The sequence below is a fragment of the Silene latifolia genome, chromosome 2 (assembly GCF_048544455.1).
Source record: "Silene latifolia isolate original U9 population chromosome 2, ASM4854445v1, whole genome shotgun sequence".
NCBI classification, from domain to species: Eukaryota; Viridiplantae; Streptophyta; class Magnoliopsida; order Caryophyllales; family Caryophyllaceae; genus Silene; species Silene latifolia.
Window position 1 is genome coordinate 18,301,497 of NC_133527.1, and position 24,413 is coordinate 18,325,909.

A 24,413-nucleotide genomic window follows, 5' to 3' on the forward strand; every position below is an offset into this window, starting at 1 on the left:
CTTGACCCTATTTCAGATTGATGGATTGTACACTTGTACCGCATGGGTCAAAGCCCAACTATTGCCAATTTGCTGGCGCTGAGCAAAAAAATCCGAGCCGCATTTTTAAACCGAAACCCGAATAATGAAGACTGAAAAATACGGGTTTTTTCCGGTGCGGGGCCCGAACCGAATTTTTAAGCACAAATGAGGTGCGGGTACGGGTCTAAATAAAATCAAACTGGAGACCGCTTTTAAAACTGGATTGACTTTTTTCTGAAAAACATTTCATCTATGAATTAAACACAACCAAGCCAAGACTTAGGGCCAAAACATCAAAACCCTATTTCTCTCGTTCATATCCTGCCCTTCAGTCTCTCACCCCCTCTCTATCATCTCTAAAAAAACCAAAAATTCTTTATGAAGTAATTTTAGATGTCTGTGACTCTTTAATTGTAGTTTTGAACATCATTTACATGTCTATGGCTCTTTGACCTTTAATATGTATGACTTCTTTATGAAGTAATTTTAACATTTGACAACCAAGGTCTTCAAATATACAAAATGGCAGCATGGTTATTGTGCCAATCAAGAGCATTCAACCAAAAACCGGGTTCGAAAACCGGTTTGGGTAACCGGTTTTCAGATCTGGTTTCAAAATTCCAGAAAAACCGGTTACCCGGATTAAAAGAGGTGTGGGTGAGGTTTAAGACATTTAAGGTTTTTTAAAACCGGAGACCGAACCGGTTTGCAAAACCGGGCCGGGTACCCGGTTTTGCTCAACCCTACAATTTGCCACACCTAGACCTCTCAAACGGGTCAAGCCGACGGATTACGAGTTTGGTCATTTCGGGTGCAGGTGAAATACGGGTCGGGTTAAATTCCAATTTGTAAAATACTGGTTTTAGGTCGGGTTAGGATTAGAAACGGGTCAAATTTAAAAACATTTATTTATTTAATTTTAATTATTAACATAATTATTCTTACGAATTTTTTTTTTATATAGTTTATCTGTAAATGTATTTGTATATACTTTTGATCTTATCTCTAATATTATCGATCTTTAATTGTGGAGGTGTTAATGTATGAACTTTTGAATAAGTAATTTTACTTAGCAATATTAGTACTCATATGAAATGAACATTGCGACCTTGCACCTCAACTACTGATACAAGCTTGGAGGGCTTTGATGAGGTTGTGCTAGGCGAGATGGAGAAAGAGCCAAGTCAGGCCATAGCTCGTGCTCAAGTTGCGAAACAGGGAAGTTGGATTGGTGAAGTGGTTAGTCCAATTGTTTGCTTGGTCAGTTGGTGCAAATAGGCTTTTCTAAACATAGGATTCCCAGGTTTATTATTTCAGTTTTGCATAATAATGTAGAGCAATTAAGGTGGTGATTTGGTCATAATTCCGTCTTAATTAGCTGGTTTAATTTCCGTCTTAATCATAATAATGTAGAGCAATTAAGGTGGTGATTTGGTCATAATTCCGTCTTAATTAGCTGGTTTAATTTCCGTCTTAATTAGGTTGTTTAATTCCTATTTTAAAAATAGAACTAGTTTTTGATTTAGTTCTAAATTGAAACTCTAGAACTGAACTGGTTTTTTGTTAAATTCAACAACGGGCTTGGGCCGCACCCAAACGGAAGAGAAAGAGTCCACAACAGAGGCCCAAGAGGGTTCCATTCTAAAACCAATTGGCAATAGAGGGAGTAGCCCCTTGCCTTATAAAGTGGTAATTCACAATGGGCTTGGGCCGCACCCAAACGGAAGAGAAAGAGAGAAAGAGTCCACAACAGAGGCCCAAGAGGGTTCCACTTTAAAACCAATTGGCAATAGAGGGAGTAGCCCCTTGGCTTATAAAGTGGTAATTCTTCTTCTCTTTTATCAATGTGGGACAACCCTCACATGTGGAACTTTGGGTTTCTTAATTTTTGGTTTAAAAATAGAACTAGTTTCGTTAAATAAAATTGATAGAAGCTCTTCATTATGTGAAATCGTACTAGTACTATTGTCGTTCGGATTTTGCTTTCGATTTGGATTAAGTCTCTGCTAAATCGGTTTCACAATAAGATATTGTAAAACTATCTAACAAAGACAGTGTAGCGTGGTTGGTGGTAGTAATTTTAGTAGGGAGATTTATATAAAATATCACTTTAATTTATAAGAACGCATCTTTAAAATGGTTTTACACCACAATTTGTGCCAGATGTAACACAAATTTACCGAATAGGATCCGAGATCCATTGCCATCCATATGTATATATAAACTAATTGGAAATGGATGGAGCCTGGAGGAGCAAACTCAATTAATTTTTTTTTTGTATCCTTCAATCCATTCCTATATGTTCACAAATCTGGTGGATCCTTCAATGAGCTTACTTCCATCATTCGTGTTATCCACCTGATAATCCTGCTTCAGCTGCATGGGCAACCCGTGGACAGGTTGCCCATGCAGCTGATGCTCATTACTAGCCCCCATGACCATCAACGGCCTTATACGTGGCACCGGAACACTCGACACAACCGTAACCGCCTTCTCCCTAGGGACAATATCAACCAAAAAATCAAACAAATCAGTGGTTGAAACCGCAGCTGAAATATCGCTTTTCTGAAGCGTCCTACGCTTACATTCCTCAGCACTAATCCACGACCTAAAGGTCAAGTCTTGTATGAGAAGATCACATGCTTTTGATAACAGTACAGGGGCTTCAGCTGATATCATTCGAACTTGTTCGTCCGATTTCATTATCTTCTTAATTCTTGACAATGGCAAACTGTGCCCTTTGAATTCATTACTCTCCTCGATTTCGAGTCGTTGTTTCTCCCAGAAGGATCTCATGTGGTGTTGCAGTAAGTTGTTAGTTTGTGAAACTGGGTTTTGAATGTGATATTGTGGAGTGTAAGTGATTATTGGTAGTTGCTGGTTTTGTTGTTGTTGTTGTTGTTGGAGATAATTAGGCCAATTAGGATCCATTAATTTGGATTTTTTTTGTGTTCTTTTAAGGTAAGTTTTGATGTTTTGATGGGACATATACAAGAGGAGATTGGACAAGGGTTTTATGGTGTTTGAAAAGTGACTGAGGAAAAGAGCAAAATGATGGAGAATGATGAAAATGTTGTACCTCAGATGCAGGAGTAGATAAAAAAAAAAGGCATATGTATTGTTAATGATCATTAGAATGCACCAGTGGAAGCAGCATATTGCCACCTGGTAATTTTTTTAATGTCGAAACTCACATACGTTACTTTTATTGATAATCTATAAACCAAGCATACAAGGTTAACCCTTTTTATAAGGGTGACTTGGGATTTCTAATCTCATTCTATACTGTTTACGTAAGGATTTCAATCTGAGACCTGCGTGTAAACCTGGCAAACAGATCAGGTCATGTCGTGTTCATGTTCGTGTCAACTTTAAACGGGTCATCACCACCCCAACCCTAATCCGACCCAATTACATAAACGGGTCATTTGTCTCAACCCTAACCCAACCCATTTAATTTTTCCATAACCCAACCCGACCTGTTTAACCCGTTTATCTTTTAGCAGGTAATTTTTAATCCACTTAACCCATTTAACCTAATAAACTAAAACTAAATTCAGCTTTATAGCCCTATTATCCCAAAAATGATGAATGAAATTGCATATTTTAAGTTGTTTGTTTGAATTATTGATTCAATCCAAATATATTATGACACTTTTAAATAAATGGGTTATTCGTGTCGGGTTCGTGTCAAAAGAGCTCAACCCTAACCCAACCCATTTATATTTCGTGTCGTGTCCGTGTCGACTCAATTACTTAAATGGGTCACAAAGTCTTAACCCTAACCCGCTAACTTCGTGCCGGGTTCGTGTCGTGTTTTCGTGTCGTGTTAATAATTGCCACCTCTACCTGCGTGTTAATCAGTTAATGAATTAACTCATAGACCTAGTAATTCGATAGCCGTCTATTAGTGTTCTGAATATACTCATCCGTCCCGGTCATTTGTTTGCCTATTCTATTTTAGAGTTATTTCAGTTAATTGTTTGTCTTTCTGATTTAAGAATGTCTAAAACACCCCAAAAAGATAAACAATCATCCCGTCAACATCATATTCGTACTTATTATTCTTTATACCAAAAATAAAAGGAAAAGATGGAAGCACCAGGCAATGTGAGCATGATGATTTGTTATGAAAGGTTATTGCCTTAATTTGCCAAAATTGACAATAGGTAACTCATGCTTAAAACAGCAAAAAGGGCATTTTGATTATGATATCAGCCTATGAAAATGGGTGGAAGTGTAAGAAACATAATTACTTCGTATTATGGAAGATAACATATGATCGACTGCACTTGCTTTACAAAGTTTTCAAGGTACTTGCACCAATTGGAACATTTGTCAAGTAACCCTCTAAAGTTAAAGTATTTGTCTTTAAAAGGTACTAACTCAACTTACTACATTTGAAAAACACGATGATTTCCAAATTAAATTAATCTTATTTATACACTTCAACTAAGCTAAGAGTGGTACAATTGCAATAAGTATCTAGGACCCTTCATTGTATTTTTGTTTTGTTTAATGTAAGTAACTCTTAAGCATGATAGAATAATTTTAAAATAAAATGGGTTTTTCTAACATGTGCCCTAAGGCCACATGATAATAATCTATTTAGGGAAATATTGTTGAGAATATTTCATGATAAATTAGAGTTAAAACTCATATTTACCATAATTAGTATAAAAATCTTAAAAATCTTTCCCTACTTAGATTATTATCATGTGCCCTAAAGACACATGTTAGAAAAACCCAAATAAAATATACAGAGTACACCATGTTTTTGTAAATATATGTCGACAAGGGTTCTATAATACAATAACTCTCCATTAGTAAGTGATATGTTCATTTTATATACACTTTTACCCCTCATTTTAGCTCGGTTTCTATTGATTATTATACTTTAATTAGTGTATTTTTGAGCTAATCTCGTATTCTAGGTGTATGGTTGCCTTTGTTATATTTTTGTAGGAATCTAAGCATTTGAAGACTTTTTCCTATCATTTTATACACCAAGTTCACTAAGCTAAACAAGGCCAACTATTGGACTAAGTGTGTGAAGACTGCTTGAGTTTTGCATTGAGAAATTTATGGATCAATATGTGTAATGCAAATGATGCCAACAATCAAGTCAAAGCCCAATGATCAAGTCCAAGTCAAGATGGAAAGCTTAGGATTCCAACATGCATGAGATACTTTTTGGAGGCTCTAAAGATAATAGATGAGGCATTTACCCGGGTGATTAAGGTGCATTAAAGTATAAGCTTTGGATTCCTCAAACAATTAAGAGAGGAATTAAGAGAAATCACCCGGAAACACACGACCCCGATCGGGGTGGGGTGGCCCCGATCGGGGCTACACGTCCCTTGGTGATTTACGTTTCACCCTCCTCTCCTATAAATAGGAGAGGTATTCCTAGGTTTTGGGCATCTCATTTTACGTCTAAGTTTACTACAATAAGCCTCAAGCATTATAAGTTTTCTCTCATTAGTTTTCATTTCAATTTATAAGTTGTTAAGCATTCCTTAGTTAATCTTTCAACATTTTGTACTTCAAGATATTCTCAAGCATTTGATATTCAAGCTTTGGTTATTTGTTATTTGTTCTTCCATACAAGTCCTCCTTTATAAGGTATTTCTTATTGCAAGTTTGTAATTTACATCATTATTTTAGTTACGACATAGTTATTTTAATCAAGCATTTCATTCTACATTAGCGTTAATTCCTTCACATGTTATATCATCTAATTTACATAAATCAAATAATCATGTTTAACATTTCTCATAATTTAGTTTACATTTTACATCTTAGTATGAGTAGCTAAACTTCCTAGTCTAAAGGCTAGGGGAGCCATGCAAAATCAAACATATAAAATGATTAAATAAAGTTCATAATAATATTGATTAATTGTTTCCATCACATGTTTGTTTTGTTACGCTTAATCTTTGATTATCGGCCGTAGTCGTAGATTAAATTTATTCATTCGTTCTAATAAAGTCGAGAGGCACGGAATTGAATTAGACTAAACATGTGTGGTAGGACGACCTAGTCATGTACGAGAGTTTTTCTAGGACCCGGTCTATGGTTGATACTAATGCCGTAAGGTGGGTATCTTTAAGCCTAAACAATTGACAAAATTATTAGTATCGAGTTTAACATGTTCATATGTTTACCTTTGCATGAGTGACCCGAACCCTTTAGACTATCTCTTATCATATTATTTACATTGCATTTTTATAAATCACCAACCAAACAAACCAAACCCAAATCGTAATCGACCTTGATAAAAATCTACCTATAGCAATTCACGACGTAATTCCCGTTTCCTTGTGTTCGACCCCTATTACTACATTAATTTGTGTCTAGGGAAATTATCTTTCCATAGGTACGCGATAAACCTATCAAATTTTGGCGCCGTTACCGGGGAAACGGTTTTATTGCTTTTTGAATTGTCGATTTTTATCTTGTTTCCTTTGTCTTGGGGAACACTTGTTCCTTAAGACGTTACTTATCACTTCTATAGAAATTGTTGTCTTATGCCCAGGTCCTCTCGTAGTGGAGAATTGCTTTCACCGGATTCCGATCCCGAGAAAACATTTAGGAGAAGACGACGTTTTTGGAGGGAAGTGAAAGAAGTCACTTCTCCCGTACAAGTTGAAAGTGTTAGAAAGTCTTACTTAGACGATCTAGAGGTTCTTGAAGAGGAGGAGATTTCTTGTTCATCAACTCCACCACCACCACCATCTACTACCAAAAAGATGGTGAAACTTTCCGATCACTCAAAGCCCACCGCGGCCATGCTTCCGGCCGGAATCACAACCACTCAAATCACCGCGCCGGACTTCGAGATCAAACCGGCTTTCATTAGCCTTGTGGAGAGGAAGCAATTTGGGGGAAGTCCTTTGGAGGATCCCAATTTGCATGTGCGAAACTTTTATGACTATTGCTCCATGATCCGGCAAACGGGCGTCACTCAAGCCCAAATAAGGGAAATACTTTTCCTTTTCTCTTTGAAGGACAAGGCCAAGCTTTGGATCAATAGCCTTGACCGCACCGCCATGAGAATCACCAATTGGGAGACTTTGGCTCTTGCTTTCTATCAAAAGTTTTTTCCACCGGAGAAAACTCAAACTTTGAGGAGTCAAATCACCGGATTCCGTCAACAAACTTTTGAGAGCTTATATGAGGCTTGAGAGAGGTACAAAGAGCTTCAAATACAATGCCCACATCATGGGCTAGATGATTGATTTCTAGCAATAACATTCTACAATGGATGTTGTGCCGAGTCCCGAAGGATTCTTGATTCCGCCAATAATGCATGGGCGGTTTGATCAAATTGACACCGACCTTGCTCATGCCACGATCGAATCTATGGCGGTCCATGATGCCCAATATGTCAATTCCCGAGTTGTGTCATCTAAAGGTAAAGAAGAATCCTCTAACAACTCTGTTTTGCTAGCTCAAATTGCTTTACTCCAACAACAATTGGCGGAAAGGGATGCTAGAGATTCCATTCAACAAGTCAATGTCATGTCTTCAACAAGCCAAATCGTTGTGTGTGAAGGTTCGGAGGTGCAGGTCACTATGCCGCTCATTGCCAAGCCCCCATTGAAGAGGTAAATGCTTTTTTAGCTTTAAGACAAAATGCACAAAATGCTTATCCACCGGGTACATTCTCAAACACATATAACCCAAATTCAAGATTTCACCCGAATATGTCTTATAGAAGCAACAATGTGCTAAATCCTCAACCACAACCCCCACCACAACAAAATGCCTATGTCCCTCAACAACAAAAAAATATCCCTCCACCGGGTTATCAAAATCAACAAAGGCCCCCACAAAACAATTTCCAACAAACTCAACCTCCACCACAATATGCCCAACAAAATAACCAAGAGGGAGGTAAGCTTGAGGGCTTGATAATCCGTATGAAAAAAGAATTGTTGGCTCAAATCCAAAAGAATGAGCAAGCTCAAAATGCCGCAATCAAAATGTTGGACCAACAAATGTCTCAATTGGCCTCATCTAGCTCTTCAAGGAAATCGGGTCAACTACCCCTTCAAGGTGAGCAACCACATGCTACCCTTAATGCTATCTCCTTAAGAAGTGGTACGAAATATGATGGGTCATCCATGCCCAAAGATGATGAGGAGGTACTTGTTGAGTTGAAGGTCTCTCCAAATGATAAGGAAATTGAAGAAATTCCCAAGAAAGTGGATGACCCACTTGTTATTGTTGAGAAAGTCAAGGAAGTGGAGGATGCTCCTCCAAAGAAAGATGTTGAAGCAAAGATTCCGGAAAAAGTCAAGGTGCCATTTCCTCATAGATTGGCAAAGCATCAAAAGAATTCCCAATTCGGTAAATTCATGGAAGTTGTGAAGAATCTACAGGTAACCGTTCCTTTTACCGAATTAATCACTCAAATTCCATCTTACACTAAATTCATGAAAGACATTTTAACTAAGAAGAGGACTTTTGATGAGATTGAAACAATAGCTCTCACCGCCGAGATGAGTGCTCTTTTGCAAAACAAGTCCCCTCCTAAGTTAAAAGATCCCGGTAGCTTTTCTATTCCATGCACAATTGGCACCTACCAAATTGATAAAGCTTTATGCGATTTAGGTGCTAGTGTGAGTGTAATACCCTAGTCTATTTGTGCTAAGCTTAATATAGGAGTCTTAAAATGCACTAGTGTCACATTGCAAATGGCGGGCCATTCTATAAAACGCCCTTTGGGAGTTTTGGTGGATGTTCCCGTTAAGGTTGGTAAGTTTTTCATTCCGGTTGATTTTATTGTTCTTGACATGGCCGAAGATTCCCAAATCCCAATCATTTTGGGAAGACCATTTTTACACACCGCGGGTGCGTTGATTGATTTCAAGAACGGTAAAATTACATTGGAAGTGGGTGACGATAAGGTCACAAATAATTTGAATAGTGCCATGAAGAGTCCTATGATAGAAGAGTCTTGTTATTCTATTGACATTTTGGATGTTGTTGACATTGTTATAGAAGACTCTACACCTCGATCTTTGTTTAAAGATCCCTTGGAGGCACTCTTGTTTTTAGAATCATTTGCAGGTGATGATGAGATAGGAAATGAGGAGATTGATGCTTTGGACCAAGAATTGGATGGAGAGGAGCTATCATTGGAGGAGAGCTCACACTTTATAGGCTTGCTTGCTACACCTCAAGATGTTGAGGTACAAAAACCCGAGCTTAAGCCCCTTCCTTCCAATTTGAGGTATGCTTTTCTAGATAATGAGGGGATGTGTCCGATAATCATTAGTGCTAAATTAGATGAGAGTCAATTATCTAAATTTCTTCATGTCTTAAGGTCTCACAAGAAAGCCATTGGTTATAAACTTGACGATTTAAAAGGCATAAGTCCCGAATTTTGCATGCACCGAATCAATCTTGAGGAAGATCATAAACCATGTGTCCAAGGTCAAAGACGACTAAATCCTAACATGCAAGAAGTGGTCAAAAAGGAAGTGCTTAAATTGTTAGATGCGGGAATTATCTATGCGATTTCTGATTCTAAATGGGTGAGTCCGGTCCAAGTGGTTCCTAAGAAAGGAGGAACCACCGTAGTCAAAAATGATAAAAATGAATTAATTCCAACTAGAATTGTGACGGGTTGGAGAATGTGCATTGACTATAGGAGGCTAAATCTAGCCACCAAGAAAGACCAATACCCATTACCTTTTATTGACCAAATGTTGGAAAGGTTGGCATGTCACAAATATTTTTGCTACCTAGATGGTTGTTCCGGGTTCTTTCAAATACCCATTCACCCGGATGACCAAGAGAAGACCACGTTTACATGTCCCTATGGTACATTTGCCTACCGTAGAATGCCTTTTGGTCTTTGTAATGCCCCAACCACTTTCCAACGTTTCATGATAAGCATCTTTTCCGACTACATTGAGTCTATCATGGAGGTGTTTATGGATGATTTTAGTGTATATGGTTCTTCTTTTGATGCTTGTTTGACTAACTTGTCCAAAGTTTTGAAGCGTTATGAAGAAGTTGATTTGGTGTTGAATTGGGAAAAGTGCCACTTCATGGTGAATGAAGGAGTGATGCTTGGTTATATTGTTTCGGAAAGAGGAATTGAAGTGGACCGTGCTAAGGTCCAAGTTATTGAGCAACTACCCCCACCGGTAAATGTGAAGAGTGTAAGGAGTTTCTTAGGGCATGCGGTTTTCTACCGCCGTTTTATTAAAGATTTTTCTAAGATTTCCAAACCCCTTACGGAGCTTCTTTTAAAAGATGCTCCCTTTGTGTTTACTAACGATTGTCTTGAGTCTTTTAATAGGATTAAGAAGGCTTTGATTTTCACACCTATCATCCAATCACCGGATTGGAACTTGCCATTCGAGCTCATGTGTGATGCAAGTGACTATGCGGTAGGTGCCGTGCTAGGACAAAGAAAGGACAAGGTTCTCCATGCTATCTACTACGCTAGCAAAACCTTGGATGCGGCTCAAATCAATTATGCCACGACGGAGAAAGAGCTACTTGCCATTGTCTATGCCTTAGACAAATTCCGCTCTTACTTGATTGGTTCCAAAGTCATTGTTCATACTAATCATGCCGCATTGAAGCATCTCCTAACCAAACAAGAAGCTAAGCCAAGGTTGATAATATGGATCTTGCTCTTGCAAGAATTTGACCTTGAGATTAAAGACAAGAAGGGAGCCGAAAATGTTGTTGCCGATCACTTATCCCGTTTGAAGTTCAATGATGGAGGTATTGAGTTACCTATTGATGTTTCCTTCGCCGACGATGTTCTAATGATGTTGGAAGCCAATAATCCTTGGTAAGCCGACATAGGCAACTGCCTAGTTGGAAGAGAATTGCCACCAAACCTTTCGTATCAACAAAGGAAGAAGTTCTTACATGATGTCAAGTTCTTCCTATGGGATGATCCATATTTGTTCAAACATTGCTCCGATGGGCTATTCCGGAGATGTATCCCACAATGGGATGTGAAAGGGGTTCTAGAAGGATGCCATTCTTCTTCTTATGGTGGTCATCATGGACCATCCAAGACCGTTGCGAAGGTGTTGCAATCCGGCTTCTATTGGCCAACTATGTTCCAAGATGCCAAAAATTTCGTGATGGCTTGTGATGCTTGCCAAAGGACGGGTTCCATATCAAGAAGACACGAGATGCCTCTCAATGGAATCTTGGAAGTGGAGGTGTTCGATGTTTGGGGCATAGATTATCAAGGACCGTTCCCTTCCTCAAAAGGGAATCGGTATATTTTGGTTGTCGTTGATTATGTCTCTAAATGGGTAGAGGCAATTGCTACTCCTACCAATGATGCTCGCAACGTGATTAAATTGTTCAAGAAGATCATATTCTCGAGGTTCGGTGTTCCAAGAGCAATCATTAGTGATCGTGGTACTCACTTCGGTGAGAAACAACTTGATGCTTTGTTGGAAAAATATGGAGTCTATCATAGAAGAGGCTTGGCTTATCATCCACAAACTAGTGGCCAAGTGGAGGTTTCCAACCGTGAGATCAAGTCAATACTTGAGAAAGTTGTTGCCAAATCACGAAAGGATTGGAGTATGAAGCTCGGTGATACCTTATGGGCCTACCGTACCGCGTTTAAGACACCTATTGGTACCTCACCGTATAGGTTGGTCTACGGAAAGGCGTGCCATCTTCCCGTTGAGATGGAACAAAAGGCTTTTTGGGCAATTAAGGAGCTTAACATGGACCCGAAGTTGAGTGGAGAGAAGCGGTTGTTGCAACTCAATGAACTCGATGAATTCCGCTTGCAAGCTTATGAGAGCTCCCGTCTCTACAAGGAGAAAATAAAAAGATGGCATGATAAGAAGATCTTTAACAAGGAATTTCAAATTGGTGATAAGGTCTTACTATTCAATTCCCGATACAAGCTATTTCCGGGAAAGTTACGATCACGGTGGACCGGTCCGTATACCATCACAAATGTCAACAAGTTCGGTTCCGTTGAAGTAATGACCACCAAGGGCGAAAAATTCAAAGCAAACGGTCATCGTTTGAAGCTCTACCATGAGAATGTGATCGTTGGTGTGATAGAGGAAATGACCGTTCAACCTCTACCAAAGAAAGCTTAAACCGGCTCAAGCTTTTTCGTCGTGCGGGACGTTAAACCAGCGCTTCTTGGGAGGCAACCCAAGCTTTTTATTGCTTTTGTTTATTTTCATTTTTAATTTTCTGCAATTTAATTGTTTTTCGTAGATTAGTAAAACAATACTCAACTTGACGATGTTTCTTTTGTGATTTCTAGGTGAAAATCAATAAAGGAGAAATTGGAGTGCATTTGACACGCAACCCCATGCAAAAACCCCGCTCGGGGACGTGGTTTTCGAAAAAAAAAAAAGAAAACAAATCACCCCCATAGGCGAGGAAGTCAAAAAGCGGATTTGCGGTCAACCCCGATCGGGGTTGGTGGCCCCGATCGGGGTAGTGGTTCTGTAGCTGTTTGGCATTATTTGACGGGTAAGTAAAAAAAAAAGCTTTTCTATCACTTTCATTCACACCCGACGGTACTCCTTCTTCCCTTTCTCCATTATTTTCTTCATTTTCCTACCTAAAATCACAAGGAAACTTCAAGTTCTTCATTGATTTGCAAGCTTTATTCATCCATTAACATAAACTTGGTAAGATCTCTTCTCTTTTCTCTTTAAATTCATCTATTGCAGTCAATTAATTGGATTATGCAAACTCTAAATCAATTTGGGGGAATTCGATTTTGTGCTTTTTGGTACTAGAAATTGGTTGTAGAATGTTTATTACATGTTTGTAGTGTGAATTAGTTCACTAATTCATACTATTATGCCTATTAGGATGAATTTTGGTTTGCCTTAAGATGAATTTTGTCTTAAAATTTCAGAAATATGGCACCAAGAAAAGCTCCTTCACAAGGTGCTTCTAAGAGAAGGAGAGGTGAGGCGGAGCCTTCAAATGCAGCAGCGGATGTCCAAATGGAGGAAGTCCCACAATGGCATGACCCGGAATATCCAAATGTGATCTTCAATTCACTAGCTCAATACAACAATTGGGTTATGTTGAGAGGCAAAGGTATGGAACCAACGAAATTCATTAACCAAGCATCTTTAAACAATATTGGAATAGAGAAAAATGTTAAAGCTTTGTTTAAAAATCTTCGCATGAAATCTTGTTATACCATGAATTATAAGACCTTCCCCGAACTCACCCTTGAGTTCTTGAGCTCTTTCGAGTTTCATAGGTCTAGGAAACCCGGTTTCATTCTTTTTGTTACCTTTCGCTTATTTAATGAAGATCATAAGTTGGACTTAGCGGATTTCGCCGCTATCTTTAATTTGCCTCACAAAGACTTACCGACCGAATCACCCGATGATTATAACCCCGTTTTAACTTGGGATGCCATTTCTCACTTGACTTTTCCGGGTTGGGATCATACACCACATCAATTTATTCATTATCCCGACATAAGGATTTGACAAAGGTTTATGGGATGGACCTTTTTTGGTAGAAATGAACCTCACTCGGTGAGGAAGATTGAGTTAGAAATCTTGGGTGCTTTCTTGAATGTTAATGGTGATGAGAAGTGGGGAATTAATATCCCCTGCCACTTTGCGGTCCACTTGACCAAACAAACTAACACCAAGAATAGTTGCATTGTCTTTAGGTGGTTTGGCACTAAAATTGCTCACCATTTGTGTAGGTTTAACCAAGAGACTACCGGTTTGAGACCATTGCTTGAGTCTAGGTCTAAGGGAGTTGGTCTTGATTATGAATATTTTCTTTCTTGTAATTGGTTTAAAGATGCTCATCCCAACATGATTTGGAAGATAGGTAGGCAAGACTCCATTCGTCTACCCGAGGAAAAGAAATAAATAAAGGCTTTGATTCACACTAAGCCTCGTCGTGGAAGTGACCCCTTTGTTAGACCGACCTACCATTTGGCCCTTAAAGGTGAGTCAACTACCACCGTTGAGAGACGTGTGGGAGGTCAATCCTCCCAAGCACGTCACTCCACCTCTAGCATTGAGTCACCGTCTAGCATAGAAATGATGAATATGATGCGGGAAATGAACTTAGGTGTTAATCAAATTCGTGATGACCAACGACTTGCATTACATCCTATTTATGATCATTTTGCTAGGCAAGGAGTTATCCAACCCGAGGGGCCACACCCTTCATTCTATACTTATCCTCCGGGTGGATTTCCTCCTCCATCTCATATTCTCCCTTCCCCTCCTCACAATGATGCAGGTACATTTGCTCAATATGAACCCGGCCCGGACTTTTGTGGTTCGGATTATGGGGTTGAGGCATTGCAAGGAGGCTATAAAGGATATGATGGCTATGGTGGGATTAGTAGTTATGGTGATGGTCTTGGTAGTGGCCAAGATATTGGTGAGTATGTCACTTCTCTTCAAGGGGATGACTCAAGTGGAAGTGGCCAACAAGGAGAATCAAGTGGTAGTGGCAAGAAGAAGAAGAAGAAGAAAGGGAGGAAGGGGTTCAATTTTTGGCCCTTTTCTTAGTTGATTGATGAAGAAATCCCCCGAATTCATGCTAGCTTGGGGGGGGGGCTAGCAAGTTGAGTAAGTTTTTAATTGCTTTGCATATTAGTTTAGATCTTGCAACCCATTAAACATAACCTCTAGTCCTTGTTTTGTGTTTTGAGCCATTTTTATGGTTTGATTGGGTGATTTGGATAGTTGGCACATTGAGGACAATGTGATGTTTAGCTTGGGGGGGGGGGGGGGGGATTGCATTTGCATATAATGTAGTTTGCATGTAGTGTAGAAAATTTGAAAATTTTTGAGAGAAATTTTTGCTTTGTGCTTGCTTGTTGCCTACTTTCCTCTTTGCTTATCCTACTAATAGCTTGTTGCTAATGATTTATTCTTTAATGATGGGATCTTAGCTACATGGGGACGTCTTGACATAGTAGGTGGGAGATGGAGAATGAACCGAATAGGCTTGATCTTGACTTTTGGAAAGCTACAAAATTGATAAGGTAGAACCTCCTTTAAGGCCATTTCATCTTTATTTGGTCTCACTTAGCTGAGTGTAGGTGTCTCCTTATAATGTGTGTTACATCAAAACGCACAAGTATGATCTTCATGTCATTTCATGGTAAGCACGCATTCATTTGTTTTAGCATTTTGGAGCCATTCACATGATATTTTAGCCTTTTTGACCCCTTCACAAAATTTATTCTTAGCTACATCATTGAAATTGCCTACCCTTATTGAGCTAGTAGCTTAGTTGGATAGTGTTTGGGTGCTCATTGGGATATGTTTGGTTGTTTGAAGTCATGTGAGCTTGGTCTTAATGCTAAAAAAAAGGAGAAAAAAAAAGAAATGAAAAAAATTGAAAAAAATTGGAAAATGGAAGAAAATGAAAAAATGAAGAAAAATGAATGAATGAGAAAAAACATGAAAAAAAAAGAAGTATGCATTGAAAAATAAAAAAAAAAAAAAAAAAGAGAAGAAGAAGAAAAGATATGAGAAATTCTCAAGCATTATTCATTATATTTTGGAGAAATTTCTTATGGTTTGAATTGCAAAATTGGGTTAGAATTGGGATTGAGCATCTTTGCATTTTGGTAGTTGCTAGCTTGACTTAGCTCCACATTACCATAACTCGTTTGTTTCCCCTTCTTAATACCCATGTTTATTTGCCTTCTTCCTACCCATTTGGCTTCTTTATAATGCTTACAATTGATTGTCTTTGCTTGCTAGTTTTGACATGTTTACCATATTAGATTGCGGGCACATTGTTATAAGTTGAGGATAGTTGAGTGATCATTCACAAAAATTGTCCTTTCACATATAAAAGAGTTTGAGTGTCCCGTGAGAGTCCATAAGTCAAAAGATCATGCAAGAGCTTAAAGGTTCATTCAAAGTTTTCTATGCTACGCCGTCGTGTAAATCTCATCCATGTCTTGCTTTATTCCTTGCCTATGTTGTTTCGGGTTTTTAAATCATTATGCTTAGCTTTTTAGGATATAGCAATTGATGGGATTTGGTTTCTTGCTTGACGACAAGCAAGGGTTTAGCTTGGGGGAGTTTGATATGTTCATTTTATATACACTTTTACCTCTCATTTTAGCTCGGTTTCTATTGATTATAATTAGTGTATTTTTGAGCTAATCTCGTGTTCTAGGTGTATGGTTGTGTTTGTTATATTTTTGTAGGAATCTAAGCATTTGAAGACTTTTTCCTATCATTTTATACACCAAGTTTACTAAGCTAAACAAGGCCAACTATTGGACTAAGTGTGTGAAGATTGCTTGAGTTTTGCATGGAGAAATTTATGGATCAATATGTGTAATGCAAATGATGCCAACAATCAAGTCAAAGCCCAATGATGAAGTCCAAGTCAAGATGGAAAGCTTAGGATTCTAACATGCATGGGATACTTTTTGGAGGCTCTAAAGATGATAGATAAGGCATTTACACGGGTGATTAAGGTGCATTAAAGTATAAGCTTTGGATTCCTCAAAAAATTAAGAGAGGAATTAAGAGAAATCACCCGGAAACACACGACCCCGATCGGGGTTACACGTCCCTTGGTGATTTACGTTTCACCCTCCTCTCCTATAAATAGGAGAGGTATTTCTAGGTTTTGGGCATATCATTTTACGTCTAAGTTTACTACAATAAGCCTCAAGCATTATAAATTTTTTCTCATTAGTTTTCATTTCAATTTATAAGTTGTTAAGCATTCCTTAGTTAATCTTACAACATTTTGTACTTCAAGATATTCTCAAGCATTTGATATTCAAGCTTTGGTTATTTGTTATTTGTTCTTCCATACAAGTCCTCCCTTATAAGGTATTTCTTATTGCAAGTTTGTAATTTACATCATTATTTTAGTTACGACATAGTTATTTTAATCAAGCATTTCATTCTACATTAGCGTTAATTCCTTCACATGTTATATCATCTAATTTACATAAATCAAATAATCATGTTTAACATTTCTCATAATTTAGTTTACATTTTACATCTTAGTATGAGTAGCTAAACTTCCTAGTCTAAAGGCTAGGGGAGCCATGCAAAATCAAACATATAAAATGATTAAATAAAGTTCATAATAATATTGATTAATTGTTTCCATCACATGTTTGCTTTGTTACGCTTAATCTTTGATTATCGGCCGTAGTCGTAGATTAAATTTATTCATTCGTTCTAAAGTCGAGAGGCACGGAATTGAATTAGACTAAACATGTGTGGTAGGACAACCTAGTCATGTACGAGAGTTTTTCTAGGACCCGGTCTATGGTTGATACTAATGCCGTAAGGTGGGTATCTTTAAGCCTAAACAATTGACAAAATTATTAGTATCGAGTTTAACATGTTCATATGTTTACCTTTGCATGAGTGACCCGAACCCTTTAGACTATCTCTTATCATATTATTTACATTGCATTTTTATAAATCACCAACCAAACAAACCAAACCCAAATCGTAATCGACCTTGATAAAAATCTACCTATAGCAATTCACGACGTAATTCCCGTTTCCTTGTGTTCGACCCCTATTACTACATTAATTTGTGTCTAGAGAAATTATCTTTGTATAGGTACGCGATAAACCTATCAGTAAGTTGGTATGAACAGTACCGTATAACGCCGTGTCTATGCCCATCAAACATTGATGGACCTTCTCCTCCTTTCGCTCGTTAGCCATCACTGCTGCTGCGCCACATGTGCACTTTGGTACCTTGCTATAACGTGCAAGTTCATCCCAAATCGTTTTTAATTTGGTGTAGTACTCCACCATCGATTGTCATCCTTGCTTACATTCATTGAGTTCGCTGTTCAATTGATGCACTCACGGAGCATTTCCTACCGAAAAACGGTCCCTTAATTCATCCCAAACTTCTGCAACTTTCAGCGTGAAAGTGATACTTGGATTGTAATTTTGGTTCAATCACATTTCATAGGCATGCCTTTAACATCGTGTTCCATTGTCGTGGCGCCATGCCAACAATTCAAGGTTGTCTACTCCTTCAACACCTTGCGACTTTTTGACCTCTTCTTCAACGAAATCCAATTAATTATTTTGTTCTTCGCATCTTAACCATTTTTAACAGCATTCGTCCATAATTCATAATTTTCGCCGTTAAAAATTGTTTTGTATGCATTAAATTAGGGTTATCCGACGGATGAAGGTAAAGAGGCGAGGTGATGGGAATAGTCTGTTTTTCATTGATTTTATTTCCTTTTTTCTTGTCATCGTCTCCTTGCATCTTATGATGTGTTTTGATTTTTGTTTTGAAAAAAATTAGATCACTGCTCTGATACCATGTGAAACTAAGAAACAAAGAGAAGTGAACGAGAAGATTTCTCCAATTATTCATTGATAAGGTTTTTTTTTCAGTCGTTTGCCTTAATCAAAATAAATCCTAGCTTAGTACTAACAAAATAGCTAGCGGTAAGTCAGGGTCGAATCCACAGGGAGGCGGTGATTATCTAGTTTGTTTATATTTAATTCCGTCTTAAGGTAACCAATTTTTGGGGTTTGATTGTTTGTATGCTAATCGACTAATTGCAAGTAAATAAAAGATGAATAACAATAATATTAAAAGGTCTAGAGATCGGGTTCACTAGGTCGTCGTCAAAGGGTAGAATTTAATTCATTGATTGAGCAATGTATATTGTTGAAAGTCATATGATCGGTCGATTCAATATTTCTTTTAGATCTAATTTAACATGCGGTCGCTATCATTAAATTATCTCTATTCAATTATCGTGGCCTATACTAGTCTTAACCCGGTCGGTGATAATCCTAGTTTATGCAAGACTAATTAATCAATTCTGATCAGTAATTAACTAATTAGAAGTAGTACGATAATCAAACAACAATTAAGAGCAATTTAACAATCAATTCATAATAATCCCTTTTCTAACAACCTAGATCCCCTTTCACCCTAGATAAGAGATTTAGCTACGCATAATAGAAAGAAGAACAACAATAACATTAATAAGAAACATGATTGCAAGCATAAAAGATGAACAATGAAATAAATGATTAATAATAAAGGAAAGATTAAGAACAATACCGTAAATAGCTAGATCCGGAAGTAAGAACAATAAATAAACTAAACTAAGTATTTTAGAGAGTTTTCTAAGGTAGCTATATTAAACCTACTGAAAATAAAGCATAAAATAACCTAGGGTACGAGTTTTGGTATTTATAGCAATACATAACCGACTTAAGGAAAGTTGCGGGAATTATAAAACTGGAAGGTTCCTCGATCGAGCCAAGGGTGACTCGATCGAGGCACCAAAGTTCAAGAACACCCAACTCTCGACATTGCGAAATTTAGTTAATTAGGTTGGTTCCTCGATCGAGTCGAGGGTGACTCGATCGAGCATGAAGTTCCTCGATCGAGCCAAGGTTGACTCGATCGAGGCACCAATTTCCTGCTTCGCACACTGAACTTCAAACGGCCGCCATTTCTTCGTTACTTGTCAGAAACAAGCGATTTTTGCGGCGTTTGAAAGCTAAGAGGATAGGCTTTCACCTCTAATTAGAATCACTTGAAAATATGTTGTAGAACTCGAGATATGACTCTTCAAAGTAGGCACTTGTAATAAGAAGCTCTTTTCTTCGTGTTTTCCTCTTAACTTCTCTTCCTTCATTCTTATGGATTCTCGTGCCATGCTTCGTGTATCCCTTCATGCTCACTCCGCGATGCCCATTTCATTCCTTTGCTCCTCAAATGCATCATTCCTGCATTAAACATCAAAAGGCGGAAGTATCGACATTCTAACATAAAAGGCATGTAAATGATATAAACTAGCACGAAAACTGTATCAAAAGTAATTAAGGGGAGGCATAAATATGTATATAATTATGACTCATCAAACTCCCCCAAACCATCTCTTTGCTTGTCCTCAAGCAAAGCAACACACAATACAAAATGCAATCATACAAATGGCGAATAAACGACTCAGAGCTAATGTTTAATGCACATACAAATCCCAAGCTATCCATATCTGTAACAAAGTAATGACTAAAGTGTACCAATAAAACAAATTCAAAGGTACGGGAAATAGAAAACGTAGCTCAAGTCTCAAGTCACCATACTAGATACAAATGCCAAATACCTTTCGATCTTGCAACACAAATTAGTCGGATTCTCGCGGATTCACTCATGCACATAAGTATATAGGGTGAATTATATGTGAAGATAGAAAGAAGTAGAAGCACTCACTCAACTTATGAAACATGCATGCAATCTAATGTGATAGGGATTTCCCCAACTAATATGCAATCATCATATGTAGACAAAAGTACACGTATCAAGGACAATAAGGGTGGCAAATGGGTTAAAGGAATAGAAGTGGTTTGTGCCAAAGCACGTTATGGATATGTGGAGCTAAGACGGTAGTCGCAGCGCTAACCAAAACAAAAACCAAATCTTTGATAATAAATGAACCCAACTTAGAGAAATGATCTCAACTTTACAACATATGAGAGCTAATAAATTACTCTCCAACTATGCATTAGATTCTAACAACCATCCTTTTGATCCTTGACAAAACCAAATGAAGCAATCTCTTTTCTTTTCTTTTCTTTTTTTCTATTTTTCGATTTTTTTCTTTCTTCTTTCTTCTTTTTTTTTCTTTTTTTTTTTCTTTTGCTTCATATTTTTCTTTTTCCAACACAAGGATACAACACAATCGCTAAAAGTATTTTGCTATACCCACATGACAACAATAAGTCCCATCCCAACCATAATAGCAAAATAATTATGATAAACAAGCAACTACGACTGTCCCGAAAAGGTAGGCAAATTCTTGGATTGTAGCTAATATGATGTAATTTAAGATTTGCTACAGGGGTTCAAACGGGCTAACAAAAAGGATATTATAAGGCTTATTTGAACGGTAAGAATCGCCTATCCACATGTACTTAGTCAAATGAAAGCAATAAAAGTATCAAGAAATCAATGTCACACTTATGCAATTTGATATTACACATTCCACAAGGAGAAACCACACTCAAGCCTAATTGACAATGAGACCAGTTTATTGATGTTTCTGGCCTTGGAAGCTCTATAGACCTCAGAATTTAAGTAGTTTACCAACGTAATTATGTCAAATCTAATCAATATAAGGCATGTCAATACGGTTAAGACTTGAATTATGAGCTTTGTTTTCATGGCTAACGAGTCAAAACAATGTACATGGACAACTATATGGGATTCTAATGCAAAAACAATGCAATTTAACATCATTGTTATTCAATTCACCAAGACTCGACCTAAAACAAAGGAAAAACATGTTTTTGTATTTTATAAAATTTTTAATTTTTATGGATTTTTTATATAAATGCACACAACATAAATAAAAAGCACACAACATAATAAAAGACCCTCCCCCAAACCTAAATGTCACAGTGTCCTCATTGTGACGCCTACAGCATAGCAATCACACAAAAATCCAGCAACCTAAAGGACACAACTAACAAAAAGAATGGAAAAGAAATAGATAATACAATTAAAGAAGGTACAAGGGAAGAGAATACCGGGTAAGAGCTTAGAATTTCCCCCAAACCAGCTGCAAAAATAAGGGAAAATAATCAACCGCGCAATTCCTGTCATCGTCTGGCTATGAAATAAACCCAAAAGCGTGGTTACTCGATCGAGCCTCGTCTTACTCGATCAAGGAACCATCTGGACGAGCAACTTCCTGCATTTAAAATAAATCCGCACACGAATCATAATCAATACAAGTTAAAGCTCGTAACAGTAAATCAAAAAGTAGTGCATGTGCTACACACAAACATAAGTAGCACCAATAAAAAGTCCAAGCAAAGAATAAAAACAATGTAAAATGTCCTGGCTCATCAAACTCAAAATCTAATGTAAAATAAGAGCAATGTTCATCGTTCTTCAGGTCATCTTCTTGAGGAAGGATATAAGGCACTTCGTCTGTCATAGAAGCTTCATCAAAAACTCTAACTGACTCCTTTTTGAAAATCTCAGCTTCCAAAGCATCCAATTCAGCTTCTATTTCAACACTCTCAACACAGCTGTAAACCATCTCGGGAAGAGGATCATCTCCATAAATCAGCCTTCTCTATCTCATCCACTTCCTTGCTCCATGGATATGACGCACAGCAGGGGCATCATATGGATTCCTATCAAAACATAAAGCAAGACAATCATCAAAAGTAGGATCAAGAGCATTAATCATATGACAAGAAGCTTTTAAATCAGGAGGACGTTTTAAAGTATTATCAAGAACAAATCTAATAGTGTCATCCCCAACTCTTAGTGTCAGACTACCATCCCTAACATCTATGAGTGCTCTGCAGCAGTGTGAAGGAATGGTCTACCAAGAATGATGGGTACTTGAGAGTCCTCAGCCATATCCATAACAATAAAGTCAACTGGAATGAAATACTTCCCTACTCTAACGGGCACATCCTCTAAGACACCCATAGGTTTCTTTAAAGATCTGTCGGCCATTTGTAAGGTCATATTAGTAATACGGAGTTGACCCATATTTAACTTTTTGCAAATTGAATACGGCATGACACTAACACTAGCCCCTAAATCACAAAGGGCTCTATCAATAGCTATACTACCAATATGACAAGGAATAGAAAAACTCCCTGGATCCTTAAGCTTTGGTGGTGAGTTAGCTTGTAATGCGGCCGCGCACTCCTGAGTAAATGCTACTGTCGCCACTTCATCAAAAGACCGCTTCTTTGATAAGATTTCTCTTAAAAATTTAGCATACGCCGGCACTTGAGTTACCAATTCAGTAAATGGCACTGTCACTTGAAGATTCTTTACTACCTCCATAAACCTTCCAAACTGTTTATCCAGCTTGGATTTTTGTTGTCGGTGAGGAAAAGGTAGTGCAATAGTTATGGGCTCGGCTGGCTTGACCTTAGAAACAACTTTTGAAACACCGCCATCTGTCGAAGAGGTGCCTCGATCGAGTCGAGAGGTGACTCGATCGAGCACGATGGTTCCTCGATCGAGCCGGGGCTGACTCGATCGAGGAACCCTCGCAGTTCAGCTCCTTCGTCTTTTTTGCTTTTCGTCAAATCTCGTGTTTCATCTTTGCAAGTTTCTTTTTCATCGTCACTTAGCTCCAAATTTCCCAACCCCTTAGGATGCATGTATGGAGCTTCATCATCTTTAATGGGCATGTCCGGACCGTTATAAGAAGTACCGCTCCTTAAAGAAATTGCATTAACTTGCTCATGAGCTTGTTTACCTTGAGCAGGAAGACCGGACTGTTTTGATGGATTTTGAGCCGCCATTTGAGCAACTTGAGTATCCAACATCTTATTATGAGCCATAAGTTTGGAGATTTGAGCCGTTTGCTTTTGCTGCATCATCAAAGTTTGTTGCAATAGAGCTTTTAACTCCGACACTTCATTACTTGGAGCTTGAGGAGGAGGTTGAAATTGTTGAAAACCTCCTTGATTCGGCCTTTGATAACCTCCTTGTGGCTGATTACCACGATTTGGAGGAATAATATAGGTACCTTGTTGAGGAGCTTGAAAGAAATTAGAATATGGTGTACCTTGCTTGAAAGATTGGAAGACCTGAACTTGCTCAATAGTACTCATACATTTGGCCGCAGTGTGGCCATATATACCACATCTCTCGCAGGACACTTCTTGTTGAACCATATGAACCATCTCTTGCTTACCCAAGGATTGGGTAGTCTTTAATTCAGCTATTTGAGCCAATATAGTCTCCAACTGTGCCGCGACCGCACTATCTGAGCCACTTCCTCTCTTACTTCCTCTGGGGTTACCATACTCAAGCTGTGTGAGTAGCAATCTGATCAATCAACTTCCAAGCATTACTGTCATTAGTGTTATCTTGGAATCTCCCATTAGCAGCAGAATCAAGTAAAACTCTATGATCATCATACAACCCGTTGTAAAACTGGTTGCAAAGGAACCAAATCTCAAATCCATGGTGAGGGACGGACCACACTAGTCTTTTGAACCGTATCCACGCTTCATTAAAATCCTCAGTAGGACCTTGCTTAAAACTTGTAATCTGACTTCTCAATGCATTAGTTTTCTGTGGTGGAAAATACCTCTTGTAGAATGCAAGAGCTAGAGAAGTCCAGTTGGAAATTGCGTCGGTCTCCATGTCTAAGTCCCTTAACCACTCAGCTGCATCATCTCTCAAAGAGAAAGGGAATAAAGTTTGCTTGACCTGATCTTGAGACACCCCAGCTGTTAAAGGAATAGAACAGCAATAAGTAACGAATTTCTCCATATGTTTTGCGGGGTCCTCTCCTGCTTTTCCTCCAAATAAATTCTTCTCTATCAAACTTATGTAAGAAGGCTTGATCTCAAAAGTTCCCTTATCAGCGGTAGAGAGCTTGAAGCCTTTAG

At 38.1% G+C, this 24,413-nt stretch overlaps 1 protein-coding gene and 1 non-coding gene across 2 annotated transcripts in view; one reads left to right on the plus strand and one right to left on the minus strand.

The window, feature by feature from the left end:
- The window catches only part of LOC141642372 (glucose and ribitol dehydrogenase-like), a 38,684-nt gene that overhangs the window by 7,887 nt on the left and 6,384 nt on the right, over positions 1–24,413 (plus strand). The window lies entirely within an intron of this gene.
- Positions 7,146–7,252, minus strand: LOC141644738 (small nucleolar RNA R71). The gene has a single exon (XR_012544347.1). It is a non-coding gene; the product is annotated as a small nucleolar RNA R71 (small nucleolar RNA).